The sequence below is a fragment of the Amblyraja radiata genome, chromosome 18 (genome assembly GCF_010909765.2).
Source record: "Amblyraja radiata isolate CabotCenter1 chromosome 18, sAmbRad1.1.pri, whole genome shotgun sequence".
Lineage (NCBI taxonomy): Eukaryota > Metazoa > Chordata > Chondrichthyes > Rajiformes > Rajidae > Amblyraja > Amblyraja radiata.
Window position 1 is genome coordinate 15,185,199 of NC_045973.1, and position 8,672 is coordinate 15,193,870.

Sequence of the window (8,672 nt, forward strand, 5' to 3'; positions counted from 1 at the left end):
TGTGGGAAACACGAGTAAGTACATAATTCCCAGAAAATGGCTTAGCAGGTAGATAGGGTGGCAAAAATGGCTTTTGGCACTCTGGCCTTCTTTAGTCAGGGAACTGAGTATAAAAGTTGGGATGATATGATACAGTTGTAGAAGATGTAGGTGAGGCCACACTTGGTGTATTGTGTTTAGCTTTAGCCATTCTGTTATCGGAAATATGCCATTAAGCTGGAAAGAATAATGGCATATTTACAAGGTTCACAAGGATATTGTCAGGACTCTGGAGCCTGAGGGAGAGACTGGGCAGGTTCTGGCATTATTCATTGGAGCGCTGAAGACAGAGGGGTGATATTATACAGGTACTTAACGAGTGGCATAGATATGGTGAGTGCACATACTATTTTCTCCAAATTAGGCAAATCGAGAAATAGATTTAAGGTGAGAGGGAAAAGATTTAATTGGAAACTGAGCAATACCTTTTTCGCACAGAGGGTGGATATATGGAACAAGCTACCAGAGGAAGTAGCTGGCGTAGCTGCGATAACAGCATTTAAAAGATGTTTGGACAGGTACATGGATAGGAAATGTTTAAAGGGATATGGGGTAAACGCAGGCAAATGAGACCAACTAAGAAGGGGCATCTTGGTCAGCATGGACGAGTTGGGCTGAAGGGCCTGATTCTGTACTGTTTGACTTTCTGACTAATCTCAGTGAAAGCAATGAATGATCTCCTAACAGAGGCTCTCAACAGAAAACGTCTGTTTTTGTGATGCTCTGTACATTATTTAAGCAATGAAACAAGATAATGATGCATCACCATAACATGGCTGCAAAATACATTTCTTCTGTGACATTTGTGTTTCTGAAAGGTCACAGTGCTGTTGATAGCTCTTCCGACACCACATTAATGAAATTATATCTGCTCCATAATTTCAGCATTATCACTCATTAGATACAGATCCTAAATTCTTTGCTCAATGCAAAACAGTACAATGCTTGCTGCAAATACTTAACAACAAAACATCATATTATGCAGAATACAAAATAAATTTTGGTCGGGCGTAATAGAGTATTATAAAAATAACTAGATTGCGCCAATCTGCTTTCGCTGGAAATGATAAAAATCAAACATGTTCCACCGTAAACCTTATCAAATTAACTATGTTGGCATTTAAAGAAAGAACAGGAATTTTTATTTTGGAATAACAATCTGTTGGATAACAGAAGTCAGTACTTCCTTGGTTTAATTTGGAAAACCATTTCAGAAAATGAATTCAAGTGTTGATATTCTAATGTCAGATGGTGGGTCAGAATTTTTAATGCAAAATGTCAAGGCTCATTCCAAAGAAGATGCCAGAAGCTTTTTGATTTCGGATGTGTTTAGACTTCCAACAAACACCCCCATCCAAATAACTGTGACAGCTGCTGAGATTTGCAGAAATAAAAATATCGAAGACACATTTTGTTCATGTGTGATGGTACAGAAAATTTAAATTCTTGAGACCTCTCTCACTCATTTTCTTTAAAGTTTACATTGCAGGTTTCCTGCTTAACTGATCTTGCTAACTCGATCAGCAATACGGTTTTATTTCAGTTATTGCTCGCTGATATTTTTGGTATACAAGGTAATAAACTACCTTCTGTTGTATCAAGTCCAGTCTACTTAGTCCAGCACATACACAATTAAGCACTCCACCATCCCACTCCCCCTGCCCCCACAAACTTACAATCTCCTCAGGGAGAGAAGGAGAAAGAACCTTGACATCTTCGCAACAACAAAGAAATACATTTGCAGCAATTTCTCTCTTCATCTATTACTTTGATGTTATTTGGTGCTCCCAAATCTCCACCACAGATACGAGTGAATTCAGAGCAACTCATTTATTTTCCCCTGTTAAAAATAAAACCACCTTGGTTGTTATAACAATCCTTCAAATTACAATTTGCATAACTAAATGGCTTCATAGGGAAATTATATAAACAAGTTTCTCAATCAAAAAAGCCAATAGTGGTTCTGGAAATGAAGGTACTTTATAAATGTGAACTATATTTCATTGCACAATTTACACTGATAGATATACCCTCTATTTGACATTTAAACAATTGCATTGCTATGGCCACTTGTGTTTCTCCATTCATTTTTTTGTTGAAACATCAGGCACGGAAAATAAACAGAATGGAAGGAAGGAATTAGAGGTTCTGACATATTTTTCATGAATCAATGAATTTATTAATGGAACTATAATACTAATTTTCACTGTGAAAAAGTAATTGTAAAAGTAATTAATCTGGGTGCATTCAAGCCTAGATTAAAAAGCTGTAACTTTAGATTCCCTGAATTACACAAAATCTGGTTCATTGCATCAGTTGTCAACAGTGTGCTTTTGTGATGTCTTACAAAAAGGTTTCTGATGGAGAAAGGGTCCTTGCATGTCCTAGCTGCACAGGTTATTGGTGAGACCACGCTTGGTGCTCTGTGTAGTACTGGTTATGTTAATTATTGTCACATGTACCAGGGTACAGTGATCAGCTTTGTTCTGCATGCTCTCCAAACAGTTCAGATATACCATATATACTGTAAATACAATCAGTTCAAACTCAAAAACAATAGATAGAGCAACGGGGAAATGCAGAGTGCAGAATATAGTTCTCAGCATTGTAACACATCAACTCCTTAGACAAAATCCAATGTCCTCAAAGGGTTAGAGATGAATCGAACAGTACCACAGCCTATAGAAGGACCATTCAGAAGCTTGATAACAGACGGGAAGTAGCTGTTCCCGAATCTGGTGGTGCCCTCATTCATGCTTCTGTACCTTCTGCCGGGCAGGAGCAGGGAGAAGAAGGACAGACAATGGTGGGACAAGTTTTTGATTATGTTGGCTGCTTTTCTGAGGCTGCGCAGATGAAGTCAATGGGGTGGGGGTGGGGGTGGGGGTGGGGGAGAGTCTCATGAGTGTGATGGACTGGAATAAATGTACAACTCTCTGCAGTTTCTTGTCGTCTCGGGCAGAGCTGTTCCAAAACCAAGCTATGATGCAACCCGACATGCTTTCTATGCTTTCTACAGTACATCTGAAGAAGTCTGTAAAAGTTTGTAAGAGGCAGCACAGTGGTGCAGCGGTAGAACTGCTGTCTACAGCGCCAGAGACCTGGGTTCAATCCTGACTACGGGAGTTGTCTGTACGGAGTTTGTATGTTCCCCTTGTGATCCCATGGGTTTTCTCCGGGAGACGTTAGATTGGCTGGAGATTTTACTTTGTAGTAATAGAAGGCTGAGGGGTGTCTAGGATCCTGAGAGAAAGTGAATGCTCACTACTATTTTCCCAGAGAAGAGGATTCTTAAATTGGAGGGCATAACTTCAGGTGAGAAGGGAGAGATTTAAGAGGGACCTCAGGGGCAACTTTTTCACTCAAGAGTGTAACCTGCATCTGGAAGAAGCTGCCTGTGGAAGCTATAGAAGTAGATACAATTACAACTTTCAAAAGACATTTATGCCCCTGTTCCACTTAGGCTATTTTTTAGGCGACTCCAGGCGACTAGGCTGTCGCCAAATGGTCGTCGGGGTGTCGCCTGTATGGCCGTGAGTAGTGTTTTTCTGGTCGCCGCTGGATTTTGAAATGTTCAAAACTTTTCTGCGACAGTTGGCTTGACGCCAATGAGCGTAGCTTGACTTTTCCTGACATAGGTTGACGTAGGTTGTCGCCGGTGCTGACTTCGGTGAATTCCATTGGCGACTACCGATCCAATCACCGTTTTTTCGGCGACCTGCTACGACTATGACAGTCGCTGGCAGTCGCCGAAAATATTGTCTAAGTGAGACAGGCCCATAAGAGAGATGTATGGGTTGGAAGGGTTTGGTAGGCTATGGGCCAAATGGGACCAGCTCAGCATGCCAACTTGATTGCATGAACATGCTGGGCCAAAGGGCCTGTTTCCGTGCTGTATATTTCTATGGCTCACTGTCAACCAGTGAGTTTGCTATGTCTAAAATGCTTAGAGCAAACTAGATTTTTGAGGTTTTTCATCATTCCTACCTATTTATTATTTCTGATATTCATGGCAGAGATTCATATTACCATCCTATAAAATCTAAAAGTGTGTAAAAGCTAGAAGCGTGTTAAAAAGTTCTAGAAAATATGAATCAATTCTTCAGGAGCAATTTTTCTGCATTAAAAAATCAACAGCATTTATGAAATGTCCAATGTACCCCCTTCACGGTTATCAAGAATTTTGTGAAGCAAGTCCTCTATTTAGCATGCAAAGACTGTTTGAAATGTGTGGCCAGCATCCTGAAGTACCCACTGGGCATGAATTCAAGAATCTATTTGTTTTTACAAGAAACTATTTAATATGGAAAACAAAGAGACAATTTGAACTTTTGTTGGAAAACTGAGATTTTGCACACATGTAGTCAAAATATTTTCAGACATTTACCAAGGCAGAAATGGGGCTCAAGTGAGTAAGTTAACAAAAACCCTAACATCGTTATTAACCTATACGTGAGGAGTGATATATGCCACAGAATCACCAAAAAGCTACAATCTCTGTTACGTACATTCTGTCAAGTGCTGGATTAAATTTAAATTTATTTGCAAAACAGTAAGACATACATTCGTTTTTCCATGACAACATACTGGGATTGACACAAAGGGCATTACTCTGACAACATCACTTAGCAACAAGTCAATTATAATGTACTCTGCAAATCTTTGGGGGAAATATGCACAAGACGGAAATATGGCCCTCCTTCCACAAGAGTAGAACATTTCAGAACTCATGAAATGGAAAAATTCATCCTGCAAACAAACGCAGCAGGGACAGAGACTCAACTGTTACATTTGGTGCTCTCAAGGTACATCAATGAGACCAAGGGTGGACGAGGAAAGCATGTGCAGAGCACCCAATTTCTGTCCGCCATGGTTATTTTGTGCTTCTGATCGCATGTCACTTCAATTCCCTTTCCCAATCCCTACTGTCCTTGATCGTCTCCGCTGCCACAGTGAGGACAAAGACAAACTTGAAGAACAACACCTAATTTTCCACCTGCATCGCCTCTAAATCATGAACAACAAATTTTCTGATTCCAGGTAATCCACACCCTGTGGCCCTTTCTCATTTCTATCAAATCACCTAGGCTCTCTCTCCATCTTTATTTATCTTTCTGCCCGCTCATCACCCAAACACCTGTCCACCTGGATTTCCTCTCCAATGGCCTATCCTTTCTATCTCTCACCCCCATCTCATCTGATCACCATCCTGCCATTACCTGGTTCTAGTTTCAGCACCTCCCCCTCCCCCCAACTTGGCTCCATCTGATGCTTTCCCCCTTTTTTTCATTGCTTGCTCCTGCATATCACTCATCAGCCTGTTTCTAAACTCTCCTTCTATTACTACAAAGTAAAATCTCCAGCCAATCTAACGTCTCCCGGAGAAAACCCATGGGATCACAAGGGGAACATACAAACTCCGTACAGACAACTCCCGTAGTCAGGATTGAACCCAGGTCTCTGGCGCTGTAGACAGCAGTTCTACCGCTGCACCACTGTGCTGCCTCTTACAAACTTTTACAGACTTCTTCAGATGTACTGTAGAAAGCATGTCGGGTTGCATCATAGCTTGGTTTTGGAACAGCTCTGCCCACGACGACAAGAAACTGCAGAGAGTTGTACATTTAGTCCAGTGCTAATCACCCTCCACCTCACTTGGTTCTACCTATCACCTACCAGCCCCTCCCTCATACCTCCCTCTCTTCTCTTCCACTAACACTCTCAGGAAGCTGAGCTTGATGTAGGGTCCTGACCTGAAACATTGATCTATTCAGCTTGACCTGCTGAATAACATCAGCAGTTTGTTTCGGTTTTTTTTTTTAAAATTGCTCCTGTTAAATGTTCCTGTTTTTACATTGCCCTCAAGTGGTTGTTATACAAATTGCATCCACTAGTACCATCAACACAAACAAAATTCAGGTTGATTAATCTTGCAGTTTCCACTGCATTATTGCTCAGGTTAATAAAGGACATAAGGCACTTCACTAACAAAACATTAAGTAAATAATCTGACTAACTTTTCTTAATTTTCTTTTTCGCTCAGATGCAGATTTGATTTGCTGTCCAGCCTATTTTTCTGTAATGCCCCGATATCAGCCACTAAAGATTCTGAAGACAGTTCATTTTATCTTTCACATTTTCAGGCAGAAGCTCATCAGGAATGGAATCACAAATAAGAACGTGCACATTACATTCGTACATTAGTAATCCACCTAGTTATATCACAATATAATTGCAGATCCACGACTGATTTTCCAGGAACTGGTGGTCTGGCACCTCCTTTAATCCAGACAAAATTACAGCCGATCTAAGGGACAAAATTGCCCCGTGGCCGGAGCCGGCAGATCCGTTCCCAGAATCGACTTCCAGGACCAAGGTTGGTATCTCCATCACTCAGTGGCCTAGGCAGACTGTTCCAGCACTGTTGGACTCCTCTCGGAGGCCACAACTTCAATGTGCCAGGGCAAATGTGACAGGCAAACAACAATCCTCCCTTATGCCAGGTATTATTCCAGATCTTTGAGTGCTTAATGCCCATTAATTTCAACACCAAATCATTGAAACATACTCGATGTGCATAGATCTCTGAACACAAAACAGATTGGGAGCATGGGAAATGAGTGGCAATACGGAATAAGAAAGGTGATCAGCTTGGCTACGCTGAATGGCAAAGCCGGCTCAAAGACCCAGTTTTTCACAACACAAATTCTCTCATCACAAATTGCACTTGGCAGCCATCTTCTTCAGGCCACTCAGTCAGCATCAAAAATCAAAAAAAGGTGCAGATGCTGGAAATACACATCAGATGAGGCCACATCTGTGGGAAGAGAACCAGAGTTAATGCTTCAGGTCAAAGCCCCTTGATCAGAATCAGGGACGAAGTTAGCAATGGTTCTCCAATATGACCGTGTCAGGCTGTTGCAAAAACGGCCATGGGACAGCTCTCTCGATTTCAGAACATCCAAATATTGTGTCCAAATCTGATGCTCAGGATGCAGCCAAGTGGTACATCAAGTTTTATTCTATGTCATTGTGACTGGAAAACAATTGCTTATAGCTCACTTCAGAGGCAGTTAATTTCTGTGAGACTGAAATTACATCAAAGGCACCATACATTTCTTACATCATTACACAAGGCCATTCGATCCATCATTTAGACTTTACAGCATGGAAACAGGCCCTTTGGCCCACCGAGTCCACACCGTCCAGCGATCAACCCATACACTAGTACAATTCTACCTGCTTAGTTCTAAATATTTTTTGAAAATTGCTGGTTGTTGCATAATATTAATAAATTATGAGATAATTCATGGTGAATATAGATAAGGTAAACAAGGTAGACAGGTCTGAAGAAGGGTCTCGATCCAAAACGTCACCCATTCCTTCTATCTGGTGATGCTGCCTGTCCCGCTGAGTTATTCCAGCATTTTGTGTCTATCTGCAGTTTAAATCATCATCTGCAGTTCCTTCCTACACAAGGTAAACAAGGTGTTGTTCACAGGTTGATCGGATACATTAAAAACATTATCAGCATTAAAAATGGATCTTTTACCTGCCAAGTCAGCATGTTCCCTTTATTTAAGCAATGCATTAACACTGATATATCACTTGATGAATTCCAAAATACATACATAGTAACCATCAGGCTACTCAGATTGTTAACCTTGAGCCAGAAGACCCTGGATTTCAACTTTCAACAGATAATCTTGAGGGGCTTTGTTATTGACTTCAGGAGACATGGTGAAGTACATGTCTCAATCAGCATCAATGGAGCCAAAGTGGAAATGGTTGAGAGATTCACATTCCTGGGCCAATATTAATTTTCATTGTATGAAAGAATGAATGAATAAGTTTATTGGCCAAGTATTCACATACAAGGAATTTGCCTTGGTGCTCCGCCCCCGCAAGTGACAACGACATACAGTGACAATCTCAGTACCAATGACAATAAGAAACTAAAATAAAACCTTGCCGTACTTGTGCATACAATAAATTCAACTTGCTGCACGCACCACAACATCTGTATCTCAGTGAACCTCACTCCCTGGCAGTCTCTTTCCATTAGGATAATAATCCACCTTTTGACACCAGATAAAATTGCAGCACCTTCTCTCTCTCTCTCTCCTTCTGAGCATCAACCGGGACTCAGTACTAATGTCTTAAACCCGACGGCAACCAATTGAGTCAAATACAAAGTGCCAGAATACCCAGCGGCTCAGGCAACATCAGTGGAGGGAATTGATAGAGTCAAGATCCTTTTTCAGATTGAGGCTGCAGTCATGAACAACAACAGTCGCTGCTTCTACCTTTTCTTACCGCCATTGACCTCTTCGTCCATCCACCGGCTGCTTTATCACAATCTCTAGCAGGCAATTTTTTTTCCCCCAAAAATAAAGTGAATTCTGAAATTTAAAAATATACACAAAACAAGAACAGTGCAAAAACTCTTCAGACGTTCTCAGCGGCTACACATACATTTATTTGCGTTATATTTGGTAATATTCACAAAACTACCATTATACCAAGCACCCATGCCACTTTTGTGTCCCCCTGGGTTGATATCCATTCACTTTTGAGGGGTGTTTTTCAGCCACCCCCCCCAATGTCCAGCAGTAGAAGGACCCTAGACAAGG